We start from the raw sequence: 17,933 nt of genomic DNA on the forward strand, positions 1-17,933 counted from the left end.
TCTTAGGTATACTGGTTGACTAAAAAAGGTCAACATTTATCCAGTCTTACTACAGATTGATATTAGAAATGACAGCGCTTTCCTGCATTTAGCAAAAGAAATTTCCAGACATAAGTAAAGATGCCATTAATTTGCAAAAATGTTGACATTTTTAACAGAGACCATTGCATAGACTGACAAGAATAAATATACATTTACACATAACAGATTTGTTTCAAAACACAGTACTTGCCCAGCTAAATTTGCTCTTCATCTATGAGTTTACCTATTTGTGTGTTCCTCCTATCATTATACTATAAATAAACTCAAAAGCATTGTCTAGAGGAAGTTTCCTCAGGAACTCACCATTTAATATTATTGGTGGTTTTTTCCCAATGTGTGATTATTTACTTTTACATGAATCACAGCTATGTTTACCTTTTCTGATAGCATTTTTGTTACAACCATTTACAAATGACACTATTTAGAAATGGGTTTTTGATATGCAGCAAGTCTTTATATTTTATCTTTTATAACAGAAATCTTTGAGCAGAAAATGGTTTCCTTCCAATTTGATAGAATTGAAGACCGGTGGCAAAAGTTTCTTCCTGTAGAACTTTGAGAGGAGGCAGTACGTTAACTGATGTTTGCGTACACGACTGTGAGAAACTCACATTTATTGCCATCAGTTTTCAAACCAGCAGATTACTCACATATTTAATGTGTGAGTAGTCACAGATAATTCCATAAAAATTCTCACCTGCCTAGAAACAACTGTGTACTTAAGAGCTTCACAGATGGTAATGAGGAATCAAGTTGCATCACATCATCTCCCATCTATCTTAAGAGTAGAAATATGGACATCTCTTGCCTGTACCATTACATTTTCCTGAGTTTTGTTTGTCTTATTTTTTTTTACCAGTCCACCCAGGGACCTCATTATTCAGAAAAATTTCCACTCTTTCCTATTTCAGCATTTTTTGAAATGTGATTATTTTAATCCTGTATTTTTCAGTAGCAGTGGGAGGAAAGAAAATCTCAGAAGGGACTAAATATTAATTTTTCTGCAGCTTATTTTCTGCATGCACTATTTTATGGCATTCTTAGCCACCAACCCTATCAAAGAACAATAAGTGACTGAAATGCAGCATAATCAGTGAAATTTTATGAGAATTTTCAACATTTTGAGTGACAGGAGCCACAATCCTGAGGTTTTGTTTCCTTAGTGTTTGGGTCATTTTTTTTGTATGGGGAATAATAAATGAACTGAATGGACCATTCATAGCATGAAAGGACTTCAGTGCTGTTTCAAGTCATATACATGCTGAAGTGCTCCATTGAATTGGCAATGACTTCACTTTAAGTTATTGTAAAATGTTTGTAAGTTAAAAACAGAGAAGGAAGCTTGGATCTTTGTACAGTTAAATACCAAATTTCAATACTTCAATTTATACTCCAGAGGAGTAGATGTTTCTGAAATTACCTGCAATAATTTTGTCCTTTCTCTTTTGTAAATGTTTTTGCATCTTTCTAGTTCTTTCTTTTCTAGTATCATTTGCAGGCTAGCTTGAGACCTTGATATCAGTAGGGTCAACTTCACTTTACAGTAACATTTATAAGATCAAGACGAAACCCAATGCAGACCTCTCTACTTCCCCCACATGACTTAATCAAAACAACTGTGATATGAAAAGTCTTGGGCTGTTTTTTGCTTTTTCTCCTCTACAGCTGCATGTAGTTACAACAACTTGTTAGTGGACCTTAGGGATCTGAATACTGCATACTAGAGCTGGTTTATGCCAATTATTATGTTGAGTGATGAAACCGCCTTGTATAATTTCATTTGTAGATATGAACAGCAGGTGAATGTTATAGTTTCTGCTTTCCAATTATAAATCACACAGAATGAAATCTCAGTTATCTGAGCAAGGGCTGTAAAAGCAGTGGAGTGTAAGGAGACTACTGTTTCTTGTGAAAAGGAGCCTGAAATTAGGTTTATTGATGTGTCTTTTTTCCCCACCTCCCTGTCATAGTTAGCCTTTAAGACCAAAATTGAAAAATTATTGGATAAAGGAACTGAATGGAAAGAAAATAAAACATCTAACTACAAGGACTGTATTTAGGACTATAAACCATAAATAGGTCCAACACTGATACATTCAAGTGATTGAGTAATGTGAGGTTCACACTGGGTTTTCTATACATGAGCTCTCTCAAGAAAAAAAAGTGAAAGGCTATGGTAATGGTAACAGGCTCACTTTCCAATCAAATTTCTGGCACAGACTAAGCCTGTCTTTAAATATTTGTAATTTTGAGATCCTCCTTAAAGTGCATCTGTGAAGACCTGTGTGGCACCTTAGTCTGCAGTCTAGACTGATGTGGATGGACAAAGGCTAAGATTCAGATAAAATAGATAAAATAGATAAAATAGAAAGTGTTTGGTGGTAATGGGATGTAACTAACAACATCAAAAGGACTGGATTCAGTTGCTGAAGGAAAATCTTCAGAATCAGAATATTTTTATCTGAAATAAGTATTCTGCTAGCCATATTTGTAGTCTAGTTTTAGGCTCCCCAATGCAAGACAGACTGTACTTACTGAAGGGAGCTCCCCACATACCACAAGGGAGTTGGAGGATGGAAGGCACAGTGCAGAAGCTAAAGCCCACTTATTTAGGTAAACCTGAAAAATAAGAGAATGAAGGTAGACATAGTGTTCTCTACAGTCACTTAAAGGAAGGCTGTAGAGGAGATCAGGAGTCTTGCATATGCACAGAGAAAGTGCATATGCAAGATTCTGCATTCTTAGACACACTCAAATGACTGGGCAAAGTCTGGCTATGTGATTGAAGTTGCCCTTTGAATATGGGAGCAGAGGGGAGGAAAAGCTGGATTTGAGAAGTGTCTTCTGACCTAAATCACCGTTAGTCTCAAATTCTCACTCTGTTAGTTTATGATTCTATTCTTCAAGTTCATGGTTTGTGTTTCTCCCATTTTTGAAATTTGGGGGAGGGACTGGGAAGGGGTAACTTATTCTAATCATGAGCACATATGGTAATTTCTCCTAAAGATATAGTAACTTATTCTTCTTGTCCATGCAGTTTTGTCTAGTACGAGTTATGAAAATTGTCGCTGAGTGGGTGTAAGTCACATCATATAAGTTACCTCATGTGTATGCATCTCATAGGCAACTATTTTTAGAAGACTTTTTAATCCTATTGACAAGGACCAATTTGAATTTGACTCTGTTCCCAGCAACAAGTATGAGAAAAGAAAGAACAATATTCAGCTCTTACCTAGTTTTCCAGAGTTATAACAATCTGAGGTGTACATTCACTGACTGCATAAGAGTCACATACTAATGAAGTCCCAAGACAGATCTACCAACTAAGGCAGAATACTGTGCTTCATTATGTCTCATACTTATCTGTGGTGCATTATGCAGCTTCAAAAAGAGATGTGCAGATTTTTGAAGCAAGTAGCATAAGACTGTTTGTCTCCCACTTTGTCTAGCCTTTTGTTTACACAATAATAAATGTGCAAAACAGTTCAAAGGTCAAAATTGACTGGGAAAAATCTCTGTAGAAGATTTGATGCCATTAAAAAACAAATAAACATAGGAAGTATTTAATAGGATCTGAAATAGTTTTAGTCTTATCAACTCACAGAATTTTTAACCAACTTCCTTAAAGCAGTGAAATTACATATCACAAAATCTGGGATTTTTTTACAAGACGGAATTAGTAATACATTGTAAAAGTTCTATCAAAATTTTGTAGCTACATAATTGATACCATCTGGTGTTTCAGAAAAGACTGATCTGACTTGGGATGAACTATGAAAATCAAAGTCAGTATCAAGAAAACATATTTCTAGGTTACCAAAACCATAAATATAAGACACTGAACTTTTCAGTTCACTGTATGAAGTCTTGTGCATGTAATGATGTATTTGCTTGATTTAAAAGTTCTTTTTACATTGGAATATCAGAAAATTACACTTCTGATTTCTTTTGATGTACAGGCACGGTCCCTTTTTAATACTTTTTTTCTTATATTAATCTATTTTAGCTCTGGAAATATTTGTGGTCCATCTGGTTTCTCTCTATAAGTCTGAAAATTTGAATTTTTATGCAGCATGAAGCTCTACTTTTTTTTTTTTTTAAGGAGATAAAATGTTTACAGTGACCCCACTGACTGGACTCCACATTGCTGGCACAAAAGCTATCTGGTTTCTCTGCAATTATGATTCAATGATTCTGCTTCCAGATGTAATAACTTTCGCTGCTCTGTTTTTAAATTCATAATTAGATTTCAAAACTTTTGCAGGTTATTACCAAAAGTCTGTGAATAACTGCCCCGATGAAATGGCAGGAAGGAATCTCAAGTGAATTAGGAACTGGCCCTTTGTCATGTTCTGGTAAGCCATTGCCAACAGCCAGTTCTACCCTCACTCTCCACTGCAGCTAGTGACTTTTGGTTCATCAGCACCTGAATGAGAGTGAGATGAATAAGGTTACGTGCACCATTGGGAAAAATCTGGGCCTTTTAGTAGTGTTACTAGTTAACTACATTATATCACTGTAGTCAGAGCTTGGGAAACTGAGAAAGAAGTGAAGTTTTTGGTTCACTTCCAGCATTTTGTATATCACGTATCTAGAGTTGGCAAAAAGTATCAGATAAGAAATAGCATATTTTGGAATCTCTTTGCATGGGTCTAAATGACTATGCACAGCAAAAAAAAGCCCTCAGGATCACAGTCACTTTTAGAGAATCCCCAAGTGCCTTGTAGTTTAATACTGTCCTATTCTAACTAGATGAGCTTACCCATCACTAGACAGACATAAGAGTCATCTGCTTTTGATCATGTCAGTTGGGATTTTCCAGTCGCATCTCAGCAGGAATGTGGGTTGCTCAGCTTACAAAGGAGGAGAACGGATCCTTTCCAGAGAAACCTACAAGGCCCAGGGGATGAGACGAGTGTGGTAGAGGCTTGATTCAGACAAATCTGACAAGTCTAATTCCCTAGACATGTCAAAGAGCTGGAAAGCAGGCAGCAGTGAACAGATCCAGGATTGTAACTGGGAACAGCAAAAGGCAAGCGCCAGGTGTTTTCTAGACATAGTGCTCACTTTTACTGTTCTTGAAATCAAATTTATGTCTGCTAGCTTTTGAAGAAAATACTCTTACGGCAGTGAAGATATTATAAAGGTGGGAGGGAAATGTGTTGCCAAAATGAGGATGCAAAATGTGGGCAAAATGTAAAATTTTGCATTGAAACCATAATAGTTGAGGGAAACTGCTTTCTAGTCCCCCGGTACAAAAATAAGTAAGGTTTGATGCCACATTCATTGATGTTATTTTATTAAAGCCACTAGAAGGTGAGAATCAAACAGGGCATAAACATTCCTTTTATGGCAGCAAAGAAATTGAGAGTAACAAAGAAAAATGAAAAGGACAGTGGCTCTTTTTTACCTACATTTGCTGTTTGCTGTTCTTTTTCTATTTAATTTTGGTTTTGTGTTTTATTATTAACTCACCCTATTTACTTATTTCTAAGTGGCTTCAAATATATTAATATATATTAAAGTGTAACACTAGCATTGAGCTAATTTTTGATTTTGTATCTAGTCTTTTTGTGGGGGGAGGGTGAAGTGGGAGAAAGATTTGATTAAGTGTATGTTGTGGCATTCAAATGAGCTGTAATTAATTTCTGGTCATTAAAATTTTATATTCTCTATAATGAAAATGGGAAAAATCATTACTGTATTTCCTGAAACATTTGTAACATGTTTGAGGGAAAAAAAATCTCAGATTTCAGCTGAAGAGCCTAATCCTTGATACACAAAAATACCTATGCTTGAGTGACCTAGCTAATGATGAATACAAGGGAAAATTCTCAATGTCCCCAAACATAACTGCTAAACAAATATGTGTCTACAAGGTTTTTATCACACCTCCTTTGAAAATGGAACAAATGGTTCTGTAGCTGAATAAAGCTGTTTCACTGATCCACTGCTCTTATCCAAGATATGGCCTCTATTTTTGAGTGGACACCAAAAATCTTGAAAAATTCTCCGAGACATAAGAGTATTTTAATGGGCAAACTTCTTTATGTTTTGTTTCACTTTTATCCTGTCTATATAATGAAATATGTAGCAATATATAAAGATAACAAGTACCATGTCTCGAGTATGGACAACTACAAGATTGTCAACATTTGGGCTGTTTTATTGTCAATGACAAATATGATTTTAACAGTAAGTTCCTTTGTAAGTCTGGGATGTCTTACTAACATTTAAGTAGCTTCTCCCATTGAATTACACTACCATTAATCATCTCCACTAATTCAATAAAAACAATGTCAATACGATAAAACACTTTTTCTATTGAATTAATGAGGGTGGTTGGTTACTAATAGGATATGACTGCATTAGGGAAATGTTTAAAGTAACATGATAGATTAACAAGGAAACATTTAATAAAGATTTAATATAATTTTTAACTCATTCCAAACCCTATGAGAAGGAAGGAAATTCATATTATGAAGATAGCCACTGCATAAACTTGCTGAATATCATTCTATTTCCCTTGACAGTGTGTAAACTAAGACATATGACTGGTCCTTTCTTGATTTTCGGTTTTCTTGTTTATAAAATGTGAAAAATTGCACACACCCTTTTTTCAGCGCTATAAGATTTCCCAATAGAAATACTGAATATGAACCATAGATTATTCATATGTAGAGAGGTTTTATCTTTATATGAGAAAAGATGCTGTAAACACACCTCAAATAATGATTGTTTCTCTAGCCTTAGGCAATTCACTTATGGCCTTTCAGAAGTTTCTTAAATTTAACATTTCTATTGGTTTTAGTTAATGGAATATCTGAGTAGCAGTATCTCTGCAACTCAGGCTGTTCACCTTAAGCTGAGCCTTAAGCTCAGTTTCTTCAGCTGCAAAGTAGTTGTAACAATACTTGTCTCTGTCCACACTGACTTCAGAGTTAGTGACCTCATGGCCAGAAATGAATTTGACTATGAGACTGAGTTAAAAATAAAAAACTCATTTGTTTATTGGAAGGCAAAATGGCAACTTCCTGAGGATGTCTGAACACTGCATAGTAGCATTGCTACTGTCAGATGAGAGCAGAGTAATATAAATAATTGTCTGTGGAAGAGCTTTACCTTTCCTTTTGTGTCTACATGTGTCTAGTGTGTCAGTCAAGTCAATGAGGAGGTGCTGAAAGGACAGCAATTCCAGCTCTAGAGCACTGAATGCACTGAACATTGGACATGGACTGATACCAGCCACGATGGGGTAAATAAGATCTCTCTGGCATTACATCCTGAGAAAACCCCTCATCCATGCAAGTGGTTCTCTTTACCTGAGTTTGATTTCAGTTTTGTTGTATGTGATAAATGTAATAATGGAATAAATCCTGATTTAATGTGGTATGAAGTTCATAGTGGTGCTAAATAGAATTACCTTCTTCTTGGAGAGAAGTAAAAATAGGTATAATTTTGCAATGTGTCACTCAAATTTTCTATTCATCTCTGGCTTCAACCTGCCTATGGCACACAAAGCACACCTTGTTGCGAAGGCATACCATGTACCTATGAAAATATAGATATATGAAACAGGTAATTTTCTTCAAATCAATATATCATAGCATGTTTGACAGATAAATACTACAAAAAATTATTAAAGTGCTTTACAGTTTTTCACTCATAGTCCTTCCTAAAATTGTGGAAGTACTAAAATTAACATATTCCAAATTTGCATTTTTTTCAGAATTTTAGGGGCAAAGGTTTTTATTTGACTAGATTTTGTTTAAACAGAAAACCAAAGAAAAATTATTAATATTTTACAAAATCTCAGTCCAGTACTGGAGATTGATTTACTTTATTATTTTGAGCCCTGATAAACCTCTTAAAGTTATTATAAGAAGCATCAAATCTGAAAAGTGTTTTAGACTAATAAGGAGTAGGATGTTAAAGAAGGAAAGAGCACTGATTATAATGATCTGTAATAGAATGTTACACTTATACAGAAGACAATTCTACTTTTCTGGAAGCTTAGTATAATTCAAAATGCAAAAGATCCAAAGCAATTAAGAAAGTGCTAATGAATTGTATTACTTTTGTCATTGTACTATCCAGTAAAATATTAATTTTTCTGATGATTTATAATTGTTTTAGAAGACTGAATTTCTCATCTCACATGTACCGTGACTTTTGATGGAAAATGATATCCAGGGTTTTCATTTGCTAAATAAATAAAAAGAGATGAGCAGAGAGTGCATTAAAGAGTGTGAAATTGTAATATAATGCCTTTGTAGTAATCTGAATTCTATTTTAAAATCAATGTTTTGATATGGCCAAGCACTGTTTTATAAGATAGATGTTTGTAAAAATCCTCCTACTAAAAACTTCTAAAAATAACCAGAAAAGACTATAACATTTCTCAACAATTGAATCCACCTTTGTTTTGTTTTGTTTATTTTTTTTCTTAACATATAGGCATATATCAAAAACTTTTTAACAATCTTAAGCATTTTTAAACCCCTGATAAGCCATATAGTGCACAAATTTTCTCAGGCTTTATTCCCATTAGTAATACCACCATGGAAAAATACCCCTTTAGAGATAGTGTTAAATATTTTTTTGTTATACTCACAATGATTTGTGTTTTTATTAAACAAATCACAAGTAATGGGCAATATTAAAGGTATGCATTTATCTGTAATAATTAATCTTCTCTGAAAATAATCATGCTAAAGATATAGATGCATTACTATCAAGTTTTAAGCTTCATTCCACATTCTTTGCAAAAGATTCATTGGAGTCTTAGAAAAGTACTTCCTTTCTCAGCATGTATGAAGAACTGCAAATTTTTTTTAGAATTCCTAATAATTTGCTGTTTTCAACATTTATCAAAGGTCCAACAACTGCTACTTCTCTTTTGGTGCTTTTTCACCACTCCTCTACTTTTATCTTAGTAGAAGTTGCCAATTAAAGCTGGACAGCTGTAAATGGTGTTCCAGAAAGGAATACCTTCTTTATAAAATTTAAATAACCTGGAGACCTCAGTTAGAAAAAGAGATCAGTACTTAAACATGTACGTTCCCCTGTTTAGTGCCACTCTGAGAGCTTTAAAAAGTCTTGATAACACTTAAAGGCAGAATGATCTTGAATGTTTTACAACACAACTGATATTTAATTAGCCTCAAATCTGTGCTAGAAAGACATGTTTGTATACCCAGAGCACTACTCTATCCAAGAGTGAGCATATTAGGGTTTATATTGCCATTTCATTTCTCAGTGGTACATCTTATGGAATGCTGTGTTTGGGGCAGGGGGAAAGCAATCAACTGGAAAGGACTCTGGTGAGAGCACAGCACGAAAATGTAATTCAAGGACAGCAAGTAAAAATGTTAAGATGACACTTTGCTGTTGCTGCCCTTTGAGACACTATTGTTGAGATTTTAACATTCATATTTGTATGCACATGTCAACATCTGTTTCTAGATATTTTCAAACTGTTCATGACTTATGTAGATGTCTACTTTCATGCCACAGAGATGCAAGTACCAGACAAGTGGGAATATGAATTACCTGCCTGCCCTAAAATTTCACACAATAGCATGTAGACAGGTACAAAGTTGTAATAGATAAAACTTCCACTTCCAAAATACAAGGGGCTTTTAGTATTTAAAAATACCCCAAAGACATAGACAGGGGAATACCCAGTAGAATACTTTGCACTCCAGTTTTTCAGCTTAAGAATCAGGAATGTGAGCTACCTTAGTTGTTTGATATATTCTGGGACAACAATCTAGTGGGTTACATCCTTGTCTTTTATCACCAAAACCATAGTTTAAAGCAGTTACATAGTTCCCAGAAGGAGATGGATGTTCCCTCACACTTCAGGATTCCACTTATGTTATCTCTGTGAAAAAAAATAGTTTGTATGTGTGAATCAGATTCATTAATTGGGGTTTAATCCTGCTAGGATTGCTTCATTTTCTATGGCTCTTAAGGTCATCACATGTGCTAGCAATATGCAAGGAAGGATCCAAGAAGAAGAAAGTGGGAATATTTGAGATGTGGAATTTCATTCTATAATGACATTAGTGTAATTAAAATAATAAACACTTCATTTCTATAAAGATGTGTAAAGTGGCTGTAGGTAATAATGGAATGTTAGTCCAAAATTAAAACAAGTCTGGTCTGTCCTCATGAATATTTTTATTCTCCGACAAACTGAATTGGACATTTCTGCATTGTTGACTTAGCTGTTGTTAAATCTCTGAGTGTGTGGCAAGAAAGGACATCAGGAAAAAAACAAAAAGAAATGACAGCTTTTTTTCCCCCTGAAAAAATTAATTTTTCTTTATACTCTCAAAGTTGTTCAACTTTTAGAAAGAGATTGTAAAATGAAAAAAAAAATTTGGATCAAAATAATAGATGGGAGTCCTTATCCTCTGTTCCTCCAATCAAAAATATTAAATTAAGATTTTTTTCCCCGAGGAATCACAGAATCAATTACTTAAGACGTCTGAGATCACTGAGTCCAACCTATGACCTAATACCACCTTGTCAACTAGACCAAGGCACTGAACGCCATGTGCAGTCTTTTCTTAAACTCTTCCAGAGACAATAACTCTACAGTCTCTCAGGGCAGTCCATTCCAAAGTTTAATTACCCTTTCTGTGAAAAAAATTCTTCCTGATGTCCAACCTAAATCTCCCTTGGCACAGCTTTAAGACTGTGTCCTCTTGTCCGGTAATTTGTTGCCTGGGAGAAGAGGCTGACCTCCACCTGGCTACAACCTCCTTTCAGGCAGTTGTAGTGAGGGATGAGGTCTCCCCTGAGCCTCCTTTTCTCCAGACTAAAGATTTCTCCTTTAAACCTTAGATTTTATTGCATGGAGTTTGTCATGTACAAAATCATTCCTCCAGAATATGCTCTGTCTTATTTCAGCTGAGTAACATGCCTTTTTTCCCTGTTAAATTACCTAGGAATATTTATTATCTCCAGCAAGGACTTAATATATGATCTTAATTATAAAATACTCTTAGATAAAACTTGTCAAGCTCACAATAAATGAGTGCAACTCCCAGTGTCTCTGATTAGCAAAGTAAATATAATTAAAATTACTATAGTCCCTAAATTTAATTATCTATTCATGAACATTCCTTTATTTCTTTCAGCATAATTAAAAAAAAAAGAAAAACCCACAATTTTAAGACATATTTTAAAGATTCCTCTGACTATATAAAATACTATTTTAGGTATAAAAGCATCAACTTTACCTCTTAAAAGTAAACAACTATAATCAGACTTTTGCTGAATTGCAGGCTCAAAAAAAAAAAATCTATAGACAGAATTCATCAGAGCTGTACTTAGAGCTGGAGCTAAGGAGACAGTGAAGACTAATTTAAAGTACTGCTGGAGAAGTTATTCACCCATTTCTTTTTATCCTTAAAGTTTCCTAATAGATATTTGGTCTTGGCTGATTAACAGGATTTGAGAATAAACAAAAGAACCTTGTGCAATAACTATGACTGCAAGAGGAAGATCAAAATGTGACCTAATGCAGCAAGATTAAGTAGGTAGGGTTTGGGGCCCTTTGTAGGAGAACGTAAATGTCTGTTTCTTTGCAAATAGCTGATGAAAAGAATCACTGTGATGTTTCACAAATGGACTTTCTAGAAGAAATATCTCATTCAGCACTTCCATTAGCTATGGACTGTTGACTGTGTCTTGGGGTCAGAATCTGGCTTTCACTTCCCATCTTTCTGTGACTGAATTTCTCAGGGCTCTTCATGTGGCAAAATTATTTGCCTAATCTCAGTTAATGTCCATGGTCCCCCTCGCCACACAATGCTTCCTTTTTGAGGTGCATCTTAACAGTTGTACACACTGAAATTTAGACACTTACATTACAGAACTTACATGCTATAGAAATTGCAAAATATAGATATTTTGAAATCTCTTATGCTATGCGAGTCTCAAATAATGTTAATCATATTTTTAGGTGGACAGAAGTAAAATGTATTTTTTTTTTTTTGCATTATGAATTAAAAGAACACAAACTATAAGCACTAGGCTATCTCTTAGAGTTCTTCCTGTTTGCTTTGTATGTAAGTCTGCCTGTCTTATCATCTTACCTTCTCCCTGAACAGGAAGATAAAAATACCAGTTATATAATCCAAGAAGGCATATGTTTTCTGAGACAAAAAGTTCCTGCCATACTTGACTCCTCTTCTGAGTTTAACCTTGTAGGTGGGATGCACTTAAGGCTTTTTGAAGGCAGTCTACAAGATTTTTAAGTTGTTATCCTCTTCAGACTTCTTTGTGATAGTTCCCTGAATAGTCTTTGCATCATACCTTACAGCAGCACACAGAACTCTCTCTCCATCTGTGAGCATGTCACTCTGACTATACAGATATCTGATTTTTTCAGAATCCTTCAGTGAAAATACATTTCAGGTGGCAGCAGGCATTTTGCCAAAGCTATTCAGCATGTTAAACATTGTTAGGATGTCTGCTCTAGCAGTGTGAAGTCACTTCCTTCAGATCTGAGAGAGCCTGGTTTAAATCTTTTCTTTGCAGTATGCATAGTAGATAGCTCTTGACTTAAGCTTGACCAAAGCTTGACCTAAACTTGATAGGGCTCAGATGAGAATTGCCATGTTCTGCACCAAAACTCAATTCAGTTATCACCAAGTGAATAAAAATGTCTCAGTGCCTGGTGGCCTTTTCCAGACTATGCCTGTGATCATCTATATTTGGAGACATTGAACACCTATGACCCTTAAACCTTGGTGGGACTGTAACATAGGTATTTCTCTGTATCTTCCAAGAAAGAGATAAACTAGTACTCATCCTTAAGGTGCTTCTAACTGAGTTGGCACCACAAACTGTAACAGGTCAGTACCCACATTTTATACAGTGCTTCAGTGCTTGGGTGCACATCCAAGATACCAGAGCGCTGTGACAAATCTCTCACTCTGCTGCAACTCTCAAGATGGTATGGATTTCAGTAATTTCCAATATGTAAGAGACATATACCACCACTCATAAATGTTTTAATGGAACACTACCACCAGTCCACAGTGCCTCATGGTGCTCTAGCTCCCCAACAGCAAAATGGTGAAGCAGAATTTTGTTTATTTATGTGCGGTGACGATGCATCTCATAAGCCTTTGCAGTGTGGAGATATTAGGCAATGCTAATGAAATCCCTCTGGAAAACCTAAGTTATTTGCTTGAATATTTTTGTCACTGATGGTTGAGTCTGCAATGCCTTTGTTTTAAGATACATTTTTCCATCTAGAAGACAAGGTACTGATGTAGAGGTAGGTTATTGTCTTTCTCAGTATTACGTCCCTGAATTTTGAGGCACTTGGAAAAAAATGTCTCTTTCTCTTTCTGTAAACGTTATTTACAATTTCTTGGTTTTGTCTCATCCCATGGACTGTTTCTATGTAAAAAAGGCACTTCCAGGAATTTCATTAAGGTATTAGGAAGTCCAGTGTACTGATGCTGAACTCTATTCCCAGAACTATCAGCAATCTGTCAGTGGCAAGGTTTCCTGGAATAACACCAGAATCTTTGCCTGTTATAGCCAAAGAATAGTGTTAGTCTTTCTCTAGCAAATTGTATTTAAGTGTAGTTTGCTCTCAGAGAGACAATTGTTTAGAAACCCCAGAGACATAGGCACATTACTAAATCTTAGGTAGCTAGACTGATCCTGAAGCTGGGACTGCTTAATAACAGGACTTTCTGGTACATTGGCAAATTAACACAGTCGTGGAATTTGAGCACAGGGAAGGGTGAAAAAAGAATTAAGGGAAGGCTATATCTCTCCCAGATGACAAAAAATTTGAAATTTGTATTTTTCCAAATATTTTCTATGCATGAATTGATGATAAATAAAGCAAGTAAAAAACCTCAAGGTTTTCTATCTTTTATTTTATTGCAAATTAGAATGAGCAGCTCAAACTGGATTCTTTTGTGGAAAGAAATTAGCAATAAAAACTATCTGTGAAGAAAAAAGAAGAATAATTTCTTAGCAATTTAAAGACATGTTCATGAATATGAAATAATAAATGTGAAACAAAATATTTTTATATTAGTGAAGTTAAATATTTTAACAACAGTGATATGAGCAAGACTTCTCTTTGACACTAATTTTGTCATCAATATGATACCTTTCTGTAAAATTATTTGATTTCAAAAAAGCAGCATTTTCTGCAGGTTTTTTTTTCTTCTGCCTTGTATGGCTTAATATTAAAAAGTCTGGAAATAATCATAAACCCTACTGTCTTTGTCTTATTAATTCCTGGGAAAAAACCATTGCTCATATATGTTATTTCCTAAACTGTTTCAGCCGTGAGAATGCTCGGGAAGCTTCTTCAGAAAAGCAAAAATCAAGAATAACTGAGGGGATGACAGCAGAAGAAAAAAAAGGTAGATCCATGCTTCAGTAGCTTTAGAGGGGCTCATTTCTTAATCTTATTTTCAGCCTTTTCACATATTTGCTCTCTTTGGCAATAAGCTGTCAAAGAAGGGATTTTCATCTAAGTAATAGTCTTGACTGTTTCCAATTGATCCAAATTTATATATTGAAGAACTGAGTGTCTTTTCACACTCTCTACTCAGAATGGTTTTTAATTAGCACTTAGTGGGTATCATAGCAGAACAAAGGCTAAAATAAAAGTAATCATTTTGATTTTTCTCTTTTATGTTATAGTGAATGAACTTTGCTTGAGAGATCTTTGTCTCTAAACATTAAAAAGTACATTGTGATTTATGCCAAGTGGAACCCCGTCTGAAGGATAAGAAATCCAAAATCTGCCAAAATGCAGATGATGTGCAATGAGAACACTAATTTTACAGGTTGCATTTGTTTTCATTCTTTTGCAGTACAAATTAATTTTTGAATGTAGATTTCTTACACCTTTTACTGTGGTGATGACTCTCACATGGCAGAGTATAATCACGAGAATAAACACAATCTGTGCACTAGTTGGCTTCACTTTTTTCCCCTTACAACATCTAAAAGAAGTGACATTTTGACTGTTTAGGAATACCCTCATATTCCCAGTTTTCTAGGACTAGTGACAGTCTGTAGGAGTGAAGCATTACCCACTTCAAAGGAAGATCAAGTTAAGAATCACTTAAGCAAGATGAATGTACACAAGTGTATATGATCAGGTGTATATGATTCAGATAAGGTGAATCCAAGACTGCTGAAGGGATTGCTTGACGCCATTGTGAGCCTAACTTTTCATAATTTTCAAGAATTAAAGATGATTGGAAAGGTTCCTGATGGCCAAAAAAAGGCTGACATCAAGCTTACTCTAAAGATAATAAAATAGGTATCTGATATCAAACAGCTTATCTTCAGTCTCTAGGAATGATAACCAAATCTCAGAAGCTGTGGCCAAACTACCAACACACCACAAAAATGGGAACAGCCAGCATGACCAAGAACAAGTCATACCTGACCAACCTGATTGCCTTCTTACGTGAAGTGACCAGCTGTACAGATGAGGGGCAGCAGTGAATGAGATTTACCATGAATTTAGCAAGACTTTTGGCACAGTCTCCCATAGTATCGGTACTGTTAAACTGGAGACACAAAGCTCCTGGATTACTTATGTCTTTCTGTGTTGTCTATCTTTCCAGCAGAAAGAAAAATAACTACTCTTTCAACTGGAGAAGTTGAAGTCTTCTGTGAGGACGAGGGCAGAAAACATGAAGGTACTCTTATTTGTAGGGGGCCTTGTCCACTTCTTCTTCCCTGACACCTGATGCCCACTCCAGTATCACTTTCTTTAATCTGTATCCATAAACACAGCTGGCTCATTATCCTTCTTCTGGAAGAAGAATGAATCCTATGAGTCTACATTTCTATATAAAATAGTATACAATCTGTTCCTTTTCAACTTTAGGTTGTACAACTCTTCTCACACTGATATGTGATGAGGAGTTAATGCCCATTCTCTTTCTTCTCTACATGTCAAAGCTTTCTTTGTTAATTCTATTTCTAAATCTCTCTTACTGCAATGGTTAGTTGTTGTCACCTGGCTTTATATTAGAACCTAACTGTTACAAACCTTCCTTGACAATGATATAACCTACTAGTCAATGTATGACAGAAGTGCTGCAAGCCCTCAGGAAATCTGCAGATGTGTGTGTGTGTTTGACCATCCCAAGCAGCCCACTAGGGTAGTCTAGCACTTGGTTACCATGTGTGCCTTGGAATCCTTATGTCCACTCAGAATGCAGGTGTTTCAGATAAAAATATCTGTAAAATAAAGAGGAGCTTCTGCAGTTCTGAGTCTCCTTTGAAGTGTCATAGAACAAGAATCTCAGGCCCAGCTAGCTATAGTTAATTTTTAAAGCCCCCTGAGTGATTACTTGAAATAAATGTATATTTGTTCATTCCAGTTTAATCCTTTGTTGTTAGAATTTTGTTGGGAGATTATAATTGTTTAAATGTTCTCATGTCTGGGTTGCTGAAGTGGAAAAACTAATACTCCAAGAAGTGAACATATCTTGGTACCTTGGTAGGAATATAATCTAATTCCATGGTAATTTTAAATTATAGTTCCAATCAGAACATCTCTATGTTTCTGTATAAATGGGATTCACTCTATACTGAAGTATTCAACTACAGAACATGTGAATACTTTTTCAGGTTGCTAAGACTTAAATTACAATTGTGCTAAAAATAGTAGTCCAGTTGGTTTCCATGACAAACAATCTCAAACCATGGTAGAATGAATAATGCCAGTGAATCTGTTTGCTTAAGTGTCTATATCTCTATCTATCTATCTATCTATCTATCTATCTATCTATCTATCTATCTATCTATCTATCTATCTATCTATCTATCTATATATATATATATAGATGTATATATACAAAATCTCAAGCCAGAACTCAACAAAGAGAGAAAGTAGAAGAATTAAAATGGGGAAAGTATAAAATCATTATTAGAAATATAAAAAATAAGTAATGAAATTAGAAGCAGTTTAAGTTCCTTCACTCTTAAAGCTGAAGTCATATTGCTGCTATGCTGATGCTCCTGTGACACATTGGTAAATTCATGCAGTACTCAGCAGTCATTTACTGCTCAGCCTCTTGTATATGCCACAAGTTGCCCAACCTGGATCTTCCTTACACACTGAAATAGTTTTGTTTCCAAAGAAAACCAGGATTGATGTAGAATGTGTAATATTACACTATTTTTCTCCATGAGTAAACATTCTCAAAAATGTCCTGGCAATGTGTGCATCCAGGCCAGAAAGCCAATCACATCCAGGGCTGCACGAAATGAAGAGAGACAAGAAGGTTAAGAGAGGTGATTTTCCCTCCTTATTCTCCTCCTGTGAGACCCTGCCTGGAGCCCTGCATCCCAGTCCGGGGCTCCCGGCATGAGAATGACCTCTTGGAGCCAGCCCAGAGCAGGGCCACAAAGCTGATCTGAAGCACCCCTCCCATGAAGACAAGCTGAGACAGTTGGGGTTGTTCAGCCTGGAGAAGAGAAGTTTCTGGTGATGCCTTTTTCTCTGGTCCTAGAATTCTGAGCCAGACACAGTTAAGGGGGTTTTACCTTGTTTGATAAGGGTCCTTAGGTGCACAATCTGTCAAGGTGGAAACACTGGAGAATGCACACAGAGCGTGATGTGTATATAATATTTATAGACTTTGCAAATTAGTGTCTCTGACAAAGATTCTCCAACAAGAAGTGTAATAGATAAAGTAATGTACCCCTATTCTGGCAACTTCAAGAGCCTGGCCCCCCTCAGCATGGGGCTTGTATTCTGTTTGAAAAATATGTCCTAGAGAGCTGGTTTCAACCTTGGTTTCTAGGAGGGGCCCAGACTTGTAGAATATCTTGTCCTTCTGCCTAAGGAAATACCAGAACTACCCGAA

Source organism: Serinus canaria, chromosome 1A, assembly GCF_022539315.1.
Source record: "Serinus canaria isolate serCan28SL12 chromosome 1A, serCan2020, whole genome shotgun sequence".
In the NCBI taxonomy this organism is placed as follows: Eukaryota; Metazoa; Chordata; class Aves; order Passeriformes; family Fringillidae; genus Serinus; species Serinus canaria.